Here is a 16,332-nt window from a genome sequence, read left to right as displayed (position 1 = left end):
CAACGAGGAATATTCTATTATAAATGGAAAACCTGAATCCAATTCTAGAACCTCTGAATCAATGGATTAGCCTACCCAGTGGTTGGCAAGCTGTGATCCAAAGGGCAGAATCCAGCCTGCTAGCTGTTTTATATGAGTTAAGAAAGATTTTTACCTTTGTAAGGTATTGACAAAATTTAAAAGGAATAGCATTTCTTAGTATGTGAAAATAATACAAAATTCAAATTTTGGTGTTCATAAATGCAGTTTTCTTGGGACATAGCCACACACATTTGTGTACACGTTGTCCATGGTTGCTTTCATGCTATAACCCATGTGGAGGTAAGTAGGTAAGTAGTTACAAGAGGTAAGTAGTTGGAACAAAGAGGATATAGCCTGAAAACCCTAAAATATTTACTACCTGGCTCTTTAGGAAAAAATGTATTGACCGCTTAGCCTGTGATCGATTCCATCTTTGTTGGGGACACGGGTGGGAGGTGATATGATGAGATCCCAATAACTGAAGCTCATTATTACAGGTGGGCAAGTGAGACCTTTTCAGACCATTGAAACAAAAGTGACTGCATTTCATTCTGGAGTCCTCTAGGATGAAGACCATATGGGGCGAATTTATAAACACGGAGTCCTTAGCTGTTTGCGTGGCAAGTTCTAGGCTGGCTTCATTGCTGGACTCTAGTTACTTATCAATAATAAGATTTCAAGACTCTCCTTAGTATTTGATAAGAATATCTAGAATGTTAACCCAATATGGAATAAACAAAAAACCAACTCTTAAAGGAAATGAAACATACCGTATAAGTATATACATATAATGATTTATATGAAGCATTTCTATGAGGTTCAAAAACAGACATAACCAAACTATATTTTTAATGAAAGGATGTATACATATAACATATATATTCACATATGTACAGTAAAGGGTTAACCTTGCCCAAGATAGGTCTGGCCTTTGCCCTCAGCTCTTGGGATACCCTACCTGGTAAGAGTGTTGTTGTTTACCTAGTGGCCTTGGTTTGTACAAAATAATTTATGCTGCCAATGTGATTTATAGCCCTCAGGGAGTTTGGAACTTGCGGTAGAAACTTAACCTCTGGAGGGGCTGGAGACAAAGATCAGCCTAGCAGATGACCAAGTTTCTTTTGTGACTGAGTCCTTTAAACCTCTGGACTCCAAGGCTTGGATGGGTTTTCACGGTTGGCAATAGTATGCATGTATTGCTGCACATCATTTCGGCAGAAGTAAGCACTGTCCACACAACTCCACTGGGAGAGTATTGCTAAAAACTCTGTCCCGAGAACCCTCTTGGACCATGCCCCATGTCCTCTTCCCTTAGCTGATTTTAATCTCTGCCTTTTCACCGTAATAAGCCACCACTGTGATTGTAACAGTTTTTTTAAGTTCTATGACTCTTTCCAGCAAATTATAGAACCTGAGGATGGTTTTAGGAACCCTCTAATTTGTACCTGGTATCAGAAATGAAAGTAGTCTTGGGGACCCCTGAAAACTGTAGTATACATATGTTTTTTTAAAAAAATTATATACACATACATACGCATATGTATCACAAAAAACTCATGCTAGTGGTTACCTGGACTGGGCAGCTGGGCATGACATGTAGTTTCTAGGATGCTAGCAATGTCACATTTCTAGATCTGATGGCAGTTAAATGGATATTAACATATAATTACTCTGTAAGTTGTATTTATACATTTTATATACTGCTTTGTGTTTAAAATATTTCAGTGTTTTAAAAAGAGTAAAAATATCTCCATGGAGCACATTACTATAAATACACACACACACATGGTCCAGTGTATCAACTAAGGTATTCAGCTATAGAAAAGATAGTCATTCTGTCTTTAGTCTAACTACTCAAGGATTATTATCTATTTTTCATGAAGAAATCAGTCACTTAGTTGTTCAAGGATCACAATTCTTATGGCCATGTGACAGAATATGGATCTTAATTTGTCTTAGTTGTTTCTGGAGTCTTGAAAATTCTGTCCCACCACTTACATGTGTCTCTTGGAATGGACTATGTGATTTATCTTTTGACTTCATTGTAGCAGAAAGAACCCCATCTGCGTAGGTTAGATGAAATGACTTTAAAATCTCAGTTACTCTGTAGAGCCACATAAGATCATACCAGTGAATTGTAACTTCTTTTAAGCACGGGAACTGGGATTTCTCCTTTTCAGCACCTCTCCCAGTTCTGGGACTAATGCATGCCTAGGTAAATAATTCTAAAGTGCTTGATAACAAGGCAGATTCAAACCCATCAACAGTCAGTCCCCTGTACCCAGAGATCCATTCAGCCCCAGTTTCTGACCTTTTTGCAGTCTCTGCCAGCCTACACAACAGATCCAATACTGTCACATAGAAAGATCACTGTCACACAGAAAGATCAAAAAAAGCTCATGACTCTTGGTAATCAGATCATTAAACTTCCTTAGCAGTTGTAAGTACCTAGCATCTGACAAAGCCAGTTATAGCCTGAAAATAGAAATGTAATATGGTCATAACAAAGTAAAATAATTTTAAACATTCATTTAATTTTTTAAGGTATTGGATATAATTTACTGACCTTGGAAAAAAATTGAGCTTGGAAAAAATTTTGCTAGCTGTGGGGAACATGGGCATCTCCCTAAAATAATATAGTTATAGACCACAAAGGGAAAAAGATAAATCTGGCTGGCCGCTAGCTGAGTAGAGCAGTCAAAGCATGCCGAAGAAGCAGAATGCTGCTACAGACCTCCATCAGTGGTCTGCTCAGACAGAGGGATACATAGAGACCAAAGACAGAAACTCGCTGGGTCATCTTCTGAAGTGACTGCCTCTTAAAAGTCACCCAGATCGACTGTCACAAGTCAATTCCAAGTAATTGCATTACCCGGCTTCATCTGATTCCATTGTTCATATGGCCCTAAATAATCAGGCCAGTCTCATTGATCAGCGGCTTGTTCTGGTCAACCGAACAACTCAATCAAATTGACCCACTGGCAACCAGTTTCATTGTTTAGCAGATAGCAGTTAGGATTCCTCCAAAGCCAGAGGAGTCAGCCTCATTTGGGCCATTTAAATAAAGCACCAAATGCCAGACAGCTTCCAAGCAAAGACTGTGATTGAAAGGAAGAAACCAGGGTCAGGGGGAGTAGTGGGCATCACCTCCTCTTTTTACATCCATTGGACATACCGTTGGTAGGTCTCAACTTCATAGTGTGTAACAACCATTCAGTGAAACGTGTCTAGAAACTCTAATTCCTAGGCAGGTCCCACTCCAGAGATACTGATTCAGTACTTTATGTTAGGGCCTCCAGGATTTAGATTCTCAAGAACTACAAGTCATTCTGATATTAATGGCCTCGGAGAAACTTTGAGAAACACTAAGTTTCTCTTTGTCCTGTGAAAGTGAAAGTCACTCAGTTGTGTCCAACTCTTTCAGACCTCATGGACTTTACAGTCCATGGAATTCTCCAGGCCAGAATACTGGAGTGGGTAGCCTTTCCCTTCTCCAGGGGACCTTCCCAACCCAGGAATCGAACCCAGATCTCCTGCATTGCAGGCGGATTCTTTACCAGGTGAGCTACAAGGGAAGCCCAAGAATACTGGAGTGGGCAACCTATCCCTTCTCTAGTGGATTTGTCCTGTAGCCCAGTCCTAAGCAGTCAGAACTGCTTCTAAGCTTCCAAAAGGAGCAGCTGGTTTCCACTGTCACCATAAAATTCATGTGGTTTATGCCAGGACCCTTGAACAGCACACATTCTATCACCCAGTAGAAAAGGTTGCACCCAGGGACCTTGTCCACTAGCCACAGGACTCACTTGGATACTGTATAAATGGTATTTACTTGGCTTCTATTTAATTTTGAGGATGTAGAGAATGAGATGATTAGATAGCATCACTGACTCAATGGACATGAATTTGAGGAAACTCCTCCAAGACACGACTGAAGTGACTTAGCAGCAGCAGCAGCCTCCAAGACAATGGAGGATAGAGGAGCCTGGCATGTTGTAGTCCACGGGTTTACAAAAAGTCAGACATGACTTCGTGACTGAATAACAACAATAAAGGATATGACCCATCAAAGTACTTTATCAACATTGTGTAAATGTATATTCTAACATCCTCAGAGAATAATCTTGGCAGATTTCTTTTCTCAGACCACACATTATTATTGTCATCATTACCTTACAGCTGTCAAATAAAACCAGCTGAGCTAGTCTGCTTTTTTCTGGACTATACTAAAATATTTTATATTGTTAATAAATGAAGGCAACTAAAGGTTAGGCTCATCTAGCCCTTAGAATAATGACAGATTATAAAGGCAGTTTCAACTTTATTCTCCAAGTTTAAATATGGCACTCATAATTATTAAGTCTAAGGGCTAAACTATAACCATGTATTTTAATGTCTTTCAATTTTAACCAAAATTTAGGATTGGAATAAGTGACTTGTTTTGTCTAATGGTCACAGTTGGGCTGACCAATCAGTAAGGGTGTTATTACTCTTGTTGAAAGTTTAATTTAGATCAACAAATATGTTGAGTATACGCTGTGTTTAAGGCATGTAGATGATTCAGTCTTTGCTTGCAAGAGGCATGCAGTCTTAAGTAAGTAGCTATAATACTGTGAAAAATGTGTGAGAAGTTTAGGTAAAATTGTCTAGGGTGGAGAGAGAGAGAAAATTATATCTTGTAAGAACGAATGAAGATGTCTTGGAAGAGTTGACATTAGCTATAGCAGTTTGGTGGCAAGTATGGAGAAAATTAGGAGCTTCCCAGGTGGGCCTCCCACCTGGTGGCTCAACTGGTAAAGAATCCACCTGCAATGCAGGAGACATGGGTTTGATCCCTGGGTTGGTAAGATCCCCTGGAGAAGGAAATGGCTACCCAGTTCAGTATTCTGGCCTAGAGAATTCCATGGACTATATAGTCCATGGGGTCACAAAGAGTCGGACGTGACTGAGCAACTTCCATTTCACTTCAGGTGGCTGCTTGCCAACGCAGGAGACATAAGAGACGCTGGTTCAATCCCTGGGTCAGGGAGATCCTCTGGAGGAGGGCATGGCAATACACTCCAGTATTCTTGCCTGGAGAATTCAATGGACAGAGGAGCCTGGAGAACTACAGTCCATAAGGTCTCAAAGAGTCAGACATGGCTGAAGTGGACTTAGCATGCATATGGAGAAAATACATCACCCAGTTAATTGCATTTTGAGAATGACAGCACACAATAGGCTGCAGGCTATTATCCCTCTATGCCTTTGGGTCCTGGCTCTTATGCAGTTTTCAGACCCTGATCCATCATCATGGTAGGAACCAAGAAGATGATGTTTCCTTGGCTTTGTAAAATCATTTTCTCTCTGTGTGTCTCAGTTTCTCCACCTATGCGATTTATTAGCGAGGATTTCTCCTTATCTCAAAGAAACATCAGCATAATAAAAACTTTGATTCGAATGTTATTCTTCACAAGACATCAACATTATCTCTTTTGGTTTATATAAAGTACCTTTCATGTATTTGGGGCTGGCATTTTCATCTCTATTTTGCAGGTGAGGAAACTAAGGTGCAGAGGAAAATAAACTAACTGTCTAAGGCCACACTGCTTTCAATGAGAGAGCCATGATTCAAATCCATGCCTCTTGCTGCCGAACCATTACTAAGCTGCCTCTCTTCACAGTGAGGAGTAAATAAGGGAGGAATAAACATATATCATCGGGCTTCACTGATGGCTCAGTGGTAAAGAATCCACTTGCAATGTAGGAGACACAGGAGATGCAGGTTCAATCCCTGGGTCAGGAGGATCCCCTGCAGGAGGAAATGGCAACTCAACCCAGAATTCTTGCCTGGAGAATCCCATGAACAGAGGAGCCCGTGGGCTACAGTCCATAGTGTCGCAAAGAGTCGGACATGACTGAAGTGATTGAGCACTCATGCACAGACATATTTTATAACAGATGCAACATTAAAACTCCCTTTTCTGTAATTCAACTAAGAGTCATCTTAACCCTAACCTAGATTTTCTTACATGTTAACTTTTAAGGAAGAAAATACATCATTAAAAGCAAAAAAAAAAAAAAGACAACAAATAAAAGCAAGTATTCAGTTCAGTTCAGTCGCTCAGTCGTGTCCCACTCTTTGCGACCCCATGAACCACAGCACGCCAGGCCTCCCTGTCCATCACCAACTCCCGGAGTCCACCCAAACCCACGTCCATCGAGTCAGTGATGCCATCCAGCCATCTCATCCTCTGTTGTCCCTTTCTCCTCCTGCCCCCAATCTTTCCCAGCATCAGGGTTTTTTCCAATGAGTCAGCTCTTTGCATCAGGTGGTCAAAGTATTGGAGTTTCAGCTTCAACATCAGTCCCTCCAATGAACACCCAGGGCTGATCTCCTTTAGGATGGACTGGCTGGATCTCCTTGCAGTCCAAGGGACTCTCAAGAGTCTTCTCCAGCACACAGTTCAAAAACATCAATTCTTTGGCACTCAGCTTTCTTTATAGTCCAACTCTCACATCCATACATGACCACTGGAAAAATCATAGCCTTGACTAGCTGGACCTTTGTTGGCAAAGTAATGTCTCTGCTTTTTAATATGCTATCTAGGTTGGTCATAACTTTCCTTCCAAGGAGTAAGCATCTTTTAATTTCATGGCTGCAATCACCATCAGCGGTGATTTTGGAGCCCAAAAAATATAAAATCAGCCACTGTTTCCCCATCTATCTGCCATGAAGTGATGGGACGGGATGCCATGATCTTAGTTTTCTGAATGTTGGGCTTTAAGCCAACTTTTTCATTCTCCTCTTTCACTTTCATCAAGAGGCTCTTTGGTTCTTCTTCACTGTCTGCCATAAGGGTAGTGTCATCTGCATATCTGAGGTTATTGATATTTCTCCCGGCAATCTTGATTCCAGCTTGTGCTTCATCCAGTCCAGCGTTTCTCATGATGTACTCTGCATATAAGTTAAATAAGCAGGGCGACAATATACAGCCTTGACGTATTCCTTTTCCTATTTGGAATCAGTCTGTTGTTCCACATACAGTTCTAACTGTTGCTTCCTGACCTGCATACAGGTTTCTCAAGAGGCAGGTCAGGTGGTCTGGTATTCCCATCTCTTTCAGAATTTTCCACAGTTTATTGTGATCCACACAGTCAAAGGCTTTGGCATAGTCAATAAAGCAGAAATAGATGTTTTTCTGGTATTCTCTTGCTTTTTTGATGATTCATAGAGACATTTGTATCAATCAGATATTGTGTCTTTGACATGATGCCTCATGAAATACATATGTTATTTTTAGCTAAAAATGCTTAAGAGGAATTCATCAAGCCTCTAAATAAACCTTCTACTTTATGGGAAACCTGAGAGAGAGAGGAATAAGCCAAATGACACCAAGAAGAAGAAAGCAGTCAAAAATATTCTAATAGGACAACTCACCTGGCTTCCTTAACAGAGCAAGGTCCTAAGTTTAGGATGAGGTTGAGGAATGCAGGATGGAGTGAAGGCGAAAAATGATAAAGAGGCCCATGGAGAATTGAGGGTGCTGCCTTGATCGTGGTGACGATGTTACAGATGATTAAACATGGCAACACCTATCAAAGCGTACAGTTTATCGTATGTCAACTACACTGCAGTAAAACTGAAAAAGATGCAATCGTGAAAACCATTCTAAATCTCTGGGTATTTCAGCATCTCCGTCTTAGCCGGTGCTTTACCTGAATTGTCTATTTCATCCTTTAAAACGGTAGAGAAAAGTAAAGAACTGGTATGGCTGATGCTTTGATCCGTGCCTCTTTGGGGCATATCATTTGAGCAGCTGGTGTAGTCAAATATATCTGTTCAGGAGTGAGGGTGTGCAGAGAATCATGGGGTTAAGTTTCAGGGTAAAAAGCTAAAATGAACTGCCATTCTGCCCAGAATAGTCCTGATGGGAAAATGGTTAGAGCTATGCCGCTAGCAAACAGAAAGGCTCAAGTTTGTTTCAATATGAGCTTCCTCTGATCACACCTTACATCCTTATCCCAGGTGTTCCAGCGGACAGGGTGGTGGGAGGTTAATACGTGTGCACCTAACAGAAGCACCTTTGAAAAACTCGAATTTACATAAACTCACACATGGAGGGTGTTTAAAAGATCCATCCATTACGTATAATATGGCTCCTGCAGATAAAAACAAAAAGACTCCTGGGAATTTAAGGAATGCATTCAATAACTCAGTTTACATGCTGTTTAAGTTATAGGAAATATTTCAACACTCATTTAGAGCTGTGACCAGGTTGGCAAATGTTCTGGTGGCTTTTTGTGCTGAAAAACATCTCCGTTTCAATATGTCAACACCTGAGCACACTCGCCTGCAGCCACTCACACATACACTTTTGTTTATTTGGAAGGAATTAAAGGCAGGAACGGATTTTGAATATATTATTTTTTTTCTAAAACAAATGATTGGTCTGTTTTCACAACATGCCCTGATACAGGCTGTCACTGAAATAGGAAGCTGACCCCTAGACGTGTTTTCCTGATCCTATTGCATGACTTTAAAAAATAGTCAGCTATTTGATTAATAATAACTGTTACTGCCATAGTCATAATGCCTGTGGACCAAATCACTTATTCAAATAGCCTGGCACCTTTCAACCTGACATCTTAAAACATTTATAAATAAACAGGGACCTTTATGATTGCCCAGAATAGGTATTCATTTTCCCTCCTGTTTCACCCCTCCACCTGATTTATTTTGGAGGGCTGCTGGCTTATAAATGTATGCTGTGGTATAATGTGTATGTATGTATACACACATACACACAAGATATACACACACCCTGAGAATAGGCTACAGAGTGAATTTGACTCTTTCTTGCTGGCACACAACCTTCCCCCTCAAGGGGGAGCCTTGGCTGTTTCTGAAGTAAGTCATTCTGAGGTTTTCCTCCCCTTCTCATCTGCTGTTTCCATGACCACCTGAGACCCATCTTGGTTTCTTCTACAATGCTCAAGGGGCAGGTGATGGTTGCTGGAGGTCATGTCAGGTCACAGGCAGAGCTGCTGACCACTGAATGAGTTGGTCCTACCCCAACTCACTCCCCCCACCCCAACCTCCTGGGGGACACTGAGCTAATGCAGGGTCTTCAACCCAGAACTGATTTTGACCAGTAGAATCTACAGATGGCAGACACCCAGTCCTTGGTGCTTGGCTGGGACTTCTTACTTAGAACAGGGAAAGGTAAATGCTCTGAGGGCCCCATTGGGAAGAATAGGTTTGTACTGTCAGGTTGATTTGTAGATTTGGAAGCCAAGGTAATGACTATGGAAGAAAGGAAAGCCAAGATGTCTGAAAGCCCAGCCAGGGAGGCAACGGGGCCAATGGAATGGTTTTCCCCTGGTGCAGGCAGGGAGAAGGCAGGGGCCTGCTGAGAAATGCCCTGGCCATTGATATCACGTGGGCCTGGCAGTATGGCCGGTGAAACCCAAATGTAGGTTTCATGGACTGTGGCTGCCTTCATGGACCATTGATTACTGGTGATTGCAAGGGCTAAATCTGCACAAGCAGTTTTGTAGAATATTTTTTCTTAGAATTTTTTTGACCTTTTCCTACCAAATGAGCTATTTGTAGACCTTAATATTTAGGAATAATTTGTGAGACATTGATGTATCCTACCCCACCTCTTGAACCATCCTAAATCCTAGTGTTTCATGATAAATGACTTGTGAAATGATATCATCACCCCTTTTAAAACTAATTTGTGGGCCTTCCCTGGTGGTCTAGTGGCAAGATTCTGTGATCTCAATGCAGGGGGCCTCAGTTTGACCCTAGTCGGGAAACTAAGATCCCATGTATAGCAAGAAAAAGATCCCACATGCCACAAATAAGACCTGGCCGAGCCAAATAAATAAATATTTAAACAAACAAACAAACAAAAAAAGCCCAAACTAATTTGTGATACACTGAGGTTGGGATTAAGTAAATGTAATCATATTTTTGTTATATCAGTGTTATGTTTATTTTCCACTACAAAATGGGTGCTCATTAGATACCAAAATTTTAATGCCTGCTGGTAGGCACACACACACACACACACACACACATACACATAAACCATTCATCCATAAGGATAATATGGCTTTTGCACATAAATGTAAAAAGGCTCCTGGAAATCTGAGGAATGCATTTAATAACTTCAGCTTACATGATTTTTATGTGTGTGTGTGTGTGTGTGTGTGTGTTTACAAATATATATATACATACAACTACCAGGAGGCATTTATATATATCGAAGGTTGACATGGGTCTTCTGAGAGAGACTGCTATGTATTTCCTTCAGGTAAGATAATTCAATAGATAATTCAAGTATTTGGATTACAAGAACAAAAACTGAAATTTGTCTCTTACTTACACATATGTTTACACATAGCCATAATACATCCCTATGCATATAATGTGTCTGTAATGCACAGCCATTGGAAAGCTGAATTGCAGCAATTTTGCTACTTCTGCAAGTTTATGGGCATAAGCTCTCTATTTAATTTTGATTTCCATGGTTTTTACCATGGCCAGGCATATTCCTTGGCCCTAGGAACAAGTTTTGACCTTTTCAGTTCCTTTATTCGCTTTGACATTAATTTTTATTCTTTACCCTTAACAGGTTTTCACTGTACTTAGTGAACAATACAGGGGCCCTGGGGCCCAAAATAAGCCCATAGAGTGCCCGTGAATTTTCACCAAAGACTGCAGCGCTACATGATTAAAAGCTTTACATTCTCAAAGAGCAACATGATTAATCTAGTACCACAGTGCTGAGTGGCTTCACACTGGCTTCATTTGTTGGTATTGTTATTTTCCTGGGTTATATTGGATTTGTTGGAATGATGATGATTTTTAGTTCATGCAGTTAACATGGACACTTCTCTGCAATTGCAAAAATGTCTTAACTATTTCACTCGGTTTTTAAACTATTCACATCCAACTTTGGGAGGAAAAGAATGCAAGTGTAAGATATGCATATAGAGATTGTCCTTGTGGTTTTAGTCACTAAGTCATGTCCGACTCTTTGCGACCCCATGGACTGTAGATTCTCTGAAACCACACACTGGAGTTAGAGGGGGAAGGGTGTGGCTATCATGCAGGTGAGGCAAGAATTGTCTTCAGTTTCTTGTGTTTAGTGGAATTGAAGGCAGATGGTTTGGATGGTTTTCAGTTTAGTTCTTTTATTTATTTATTTATTTACTTTTGGCCACTCTGCTTGGCATCTAGGATCTCAGTTCCCTGACCAGAGACTGAACCCATGCCCCCTGCATTGGAAGTGCAGTGTCTTAACCACTGGGCTGCTAGGGAATTCCTTCAGATGGTTTTCTATCCTGGTTTGTTTTCTTCCCAGCTCTCTCTACGATTCTAAACTTTTTCTTGAGAGCGCATTTCAATGCTAAAGTTAAAAAGGACCTGCAGCAGTTTCTAGCCAAACTCTACTTCTGCATGTTTTCTTTTGCTGGATCTTTGTAAATATAGAGAAAATCCCCTTTGCATCTTCTTTGTACTATTGTTTCAAGGATTGCTCTGACAGTAGTTTCCCAGGTCAAATCACCTCTATTATCATTCATCTTTCATCACAGAGCTTGTTTCATATGTGTTTGTACAGTTATACTCATTTTTTAAAATTTGAGCTCCAAACTGGTTGCAATAAAATGCTGTATTATAAATATTGAAATTGAGTCATTGTTTCACTTCTGGCCTCATCTCATTCTCAAGAGGTAACTGTTGTTTTTTGTCATTGTTGAATAGTTGCTAAGAGGTGTCCGACTCTTGGCGACCCCATGGACTGCAGCAAACCAGTCTCCTCTGTCCTCCACTATCTCCCGGAGGTCACAGAAATTCATGTCCATTGAGTCAGTGATGCTATTTAACCATCTCTTCCTCTGCCACCCCTTTTTCCTTTTGCCTTCAGTCTTTCCCAGCATTAGGGTCTTTTCCAATGTTAGCTCTTCACATCAGGTGGCCAGAATATTGGAGCTTCAGCTTTAACATCAGTCCTTCCAATGACTATTCAGGGTTGATTTCCTTCAGGATTGACTGGTTTGATTTCTTTGCTGTCCAGAGTCTTCTTGCTGTCAAGAGTCTTCTTCAGCACGATAATTCAAAAGCATCCATTCTTCAGTGCTCAGCCTTCTTTATGGTTCAAATCTCACATCTGTACATGACTACTGGAAAAACTATAGCTTTGATTATACAAACCTTTGTCAGCAAAGTGAGGTCTCTGCTTTTTAATACACTATCTAGGTTTGTCATAGCCTTCCTTCCAGGGAGCAAGTGTCTTTTAATTTTATGGCTGCGGTCACCAACTGCAGTGATTTTGGAGCCCAAGAAAAGAAAATATGTCACTGTTTCCACTTTTCCCCTTTCTATTTGCCATGAGTGATGGGACTGGATGCCATGATCTTAGTTTTTTGAATGTTGAGTTTGAAGCCAGCTTTTTCACTCTCCTCTTTCACCCTCATCAAGGGACTCTTTAAAAGATGGTAACGATAACCCTATATGCGAGACAGAATAAGAGACACAGATGCATAGAACAATTTTATGGACTCTGAGGGAGAAGGTGAGGGTGGGACGTTCTGGGAGAATAGCATTGAAACATGTATATTATCATATGTGAAACAGAACACCATTCCATGTTCGATGCATGAGACAAGGGCTCAGGGCCGGGGCAATGGGATGACCCAGAGGGATGGGATGGGGAGGGAGGTGGGTGGGGGGTCCAGGAAGGGGAACACATGTAAACCCATGGCTGATTCATGTCAATGTATGGCAAAAACTGTTACAATATTGTAAAGTAATTAGCCCCCAACTAAAATAAATAAATTAAAAAAAAAAAAAAAAAAGAGAGACTCTTTAGTTCCTCTTCATTTTCTGCCATTAGGGTGGTATCATCTGAGGTTGTCCATATTTCTCCCAGCCATCGTTATCCCAGCCAGCCTGGCATTTTGCATGATATACTCTGCATATAAGTTAAATAAGCAGGGTGGCAATATATAGCCTTGTCATAATCCTTTCCCAATTTTGAAGCGGTCTGTTGTTCCATGTCCGGTTCTAACTTTTGCTTCTTGACCCACATAATGAAGAGGAAAAGTTAAAATTTTACATAACCTCCTTCTCCTTCTGCCTCTGTAACTCAGCTTGCCCCTTGCAAAGTCTAGATCACATAGGTCACGTAGTCTCAGAAAGTGGGGACTTGCAATACTAGGAACTGGAGTTTATCTCACTCACCCTTGTCCTGCTCTTTGCAATCACCCCACCCCTGCAAACCTGCTTAATCATGCCTGTCCAGGCTGGCATCCCCCTCCCCATCTTGGTTGCTATTCCCGCCTGCGTGAAACCCCTTAGTTTAAAACAGCCTATTAACAGCTAGTGTTGCCCACTACAGCCTGTCTATAAAAACTCTGTAATCCCTTTGTTCAGGGCTCAGAGCTTGGAGTGTTAACTCTTCTGGGCCCACTGGCGTAATAAACCTGAGTTCTCCAACTCTTCGAGTGTGGTGCTTGGTTTCTCGAGTACTGGTTTCTGCAACAATAATAGATTTCTCAGGAGACAGGTAAGGTGATCTGGTATTCCCATTTCTTTAAGAATTTTCAACAGTTTGTTGTGATCCATACAGTTTTCCTCCTTAGATGGCTGTGTCTACCCTTTGAGTTGCTGGAAATTTATCCTCAGTTTGCAATTGGCTAGGACTACACTAAAATTGTGTTTTTGTGCAGAAACCTGCCTCTCTTTTACCCAGATTTTGAGTGAATTCATAAACTCTAAGGATATTAATAGGGGTCTATCTTCAATACTTTCATCCTTAACCTAATTTGTTTAAGAGATGAGCCTCCAGGAGGCCCAATAAGTGTAAGTTTTCAAATCAACTTTGCTTTCTAAATGTCACTTCTAACCAGATGGGTTTCTTTTGTTCCACTAGGTTAACCAGTGGTAGTAAACTGAAGATGACATGCTGAGGAATCTTCTTCGGCTCTAACTCCATAATAGGTCACTACTGCTGAGTTGGGAATGTAATCACACTTCTGCTGCATGCTGAGTTTTACCTCTGAGGGAAAGGATGGATATCTGTGGCCAGGCACATGAGCCTCTGATATCAGTAATAAGTAATTTCAAACATAAAGTCAGCTTTTCAATGGGCTAGCCAATGTACACTTTTCCTATCATCTCACCATGTCATTTCCATGTGGGACTCTCTTTTCTAACAACTGGGCATCACTGAGAAATAATGAACTTTAGGTATTTTTCCTATCTGTTTTCCCCTTGGGTCAGCTGCTGACATAGTTATTCTTAGGGTCACAGTTATCAAATGAAGTGACAGCTTTAGTAGCCAAAATCAATGTCCCAGGACTTGGAGAAGGACTACAATTTAAAGAGTTATGAGTGGGTATTTGAAAATGACCTTCTCTCCATCAGCATATGAATACTCTAGATTTTTTTCTTGTGTTTTTATTTTTTTGAAGAAGCTAGGGAGGAGATGTAATGTATGGGGCTCTTGTCTTACATATGAACTTATGCCTACTTGCTCTCAAACAATCAGAGAGAAATAACCAAAGATTAATAAATGCTGCTCAATGTCACAGTGGTTGTTTTGGGGCAAGTTCTTCCTCGCTGGACTTTCGGTTGCACACCTCAGCTGCAACCTTAAAATGAAAGGCTTTTCAAGTTCATCTCTTAGCCCCTGTAATATTTCAGCTAAGCCTGCCTGAGGACTTCCTTGCTTTCTTTCTTTGATGGAAATAATAAACTACAATGAGTTTGCAATAACAGCTATCGTTCCCACCACCATCTTATTTCCAAGAAGTGGAATAGTATCTCCTTATACTGCTGAGAATGAGCCCCTCCAGAACAGAAGCAGTGCACACTGAGAAGCTGGAGTGGGCCTTTCTTCACACTAAGTGCCATGAGGGTCACAGAAAGACATCTTGACATTGAGTTGCCATGGATGCATTGCAATATTGTAGTGATGCTCCTCTCTCTCTGCAAGTGGTTAATACGCTCTCCAATTAACACATTGGAAAGCAAGGCAACTGTGTTCACAGATCATCTGTGGTTCCTGAGACCCCTCTACGTCTATCTCCCCACCGTTGCTGGCTTGGCCGGAAAGAAGAGAAATTAATCTTTTGCCATTTTGTGATCTATTCTGTTTCTTTTTTTTTTTTTTAACTTTTTCTTTTACATTGGAGTATAGTTGATTAACAATGCTGTGTTAGTTTTAGGCTGAGGGCACAGTGATTCAGTTATACCTATACATGGATCTATTCTTTTTCAAATTCTTTTCCCATTCAAGATGCTACATAATATTGAGCAGAGTTCCCTGGGCTATACAGTAGGTCCTTCATTATTATGCCCATTTCTGTCATTTTATGATTACAATATCCCTCAATGAGAGAGACCGCTTGTTCAAAAGACCAGGTCTATGAAGGAGGGGTCAGTTTTTTGTGTGAAATGAGACTTAGACATGGAAATTTCCTTCAGGTCACAAAGGAACCTGTCTCTCCTCACACTCCTGCCGAGACCGCTGGGACTACAAGTCTATGATATTAAGTGGTGACCACAGCACCATGATGGGGGGCAGGGGGCAGCTACCGCTGGGGGGTGGAGTCAGGGCTGGGAGATCTCAGAGAGCAGTCACACCATCCCTGGAGTGCAAGGCCGCCACGTAGATGCTCAGAGGTGGCAACCTCTGTTGGCTTTTTACTCCTTGAAGAGACACGCATGTTTTCTAAGTCTGGGGGGATAGCTATCATCTATATAGAATAATCTAATCTGGGCCGTGGAGGTGAGCCTCTTGGACTACTGTCCAAACACATTTCTCTGTGTGAGTTGTCCCATCCTAAAGGAATTGAAGGTAAATTGTGGGATGGAGTCTTGTATGGATGTGAGAGTTGGACTATAAAGAAAGCTGAGCGCTGAAGAATTGATGCTTTTGAACTCTGGTGCTGGAGAAGACTCTTAAGAGTCCCTTGGGCTGCAAGGAGATTCAACCAGTCCATCCTAAAGGAAATAAGTCCTGGGTGTTCATTGGAAGGTCTGATGCTGAAGCTGAAACTCCAATACTTTGGTCACCTCATGCGAAGAGCTGACTCATTTGAAAAGACCCTGATGCTGGGAAAGACTGGGGGCAGGAGGAGAAGGGGACGACAGAGGATGAGATGATTGGGTGGCATCACTGACTCAATGGACATGAGTTTGGGTGGACTCCGGGAGTTGGTGATGGACAGGGAGGCCTGGAGTGCTACGGTTCATGGGGTCGCAAAGAGTTGGACATGACTGAGCGACTGAACTGAACTGAACTGCGGGATGGA

General features: G+C 41.3%; 1 long non-coding RNA gene across 1 annotated transcript in view; it reads left to right on the top strand.

Annotated features, from left to right (window-relative positions):
- LOC145531488 (uncharacterized) overlaps positions 1–14,604 on the top strand; it is a 74,861-nt gene extending 60,257 nt beyond the window's left edge. Inside the window, exon 5 of the long non-coding RNA XR_014072479.1 lies at positions 13,947–14,604. This is a non-coding gene — a long non-coding RNA (uncharacterized LOC145531488). The remainder of the gene's footprint in view (positions 1–13,946) is intronic.
- Positions 14,605–16,332: the final 1,728 nt, after the last annotated feature.

This window comes from Giraffa tippelskirchi, chromosome 13 (genome assembly GCF_054371585.1).
Source record: "Giraffa tippelskirchi isolate mGirTip1 chromosome 13, T2T-mGirTip1v1.2.pri, whole genome shotgun sequence".
Classification (NCBI taxonomy): Eukaryota; Metazoa; Chordata; class Mammalia; order Artiodactyla; family Giraffidae; genus Giraffa; species Giraffa tippelskirchi.
Note: the sequence above shows the minus strand (reverse complement) of the source record. Positions and strands in the feature narration are given on the sequence as shown.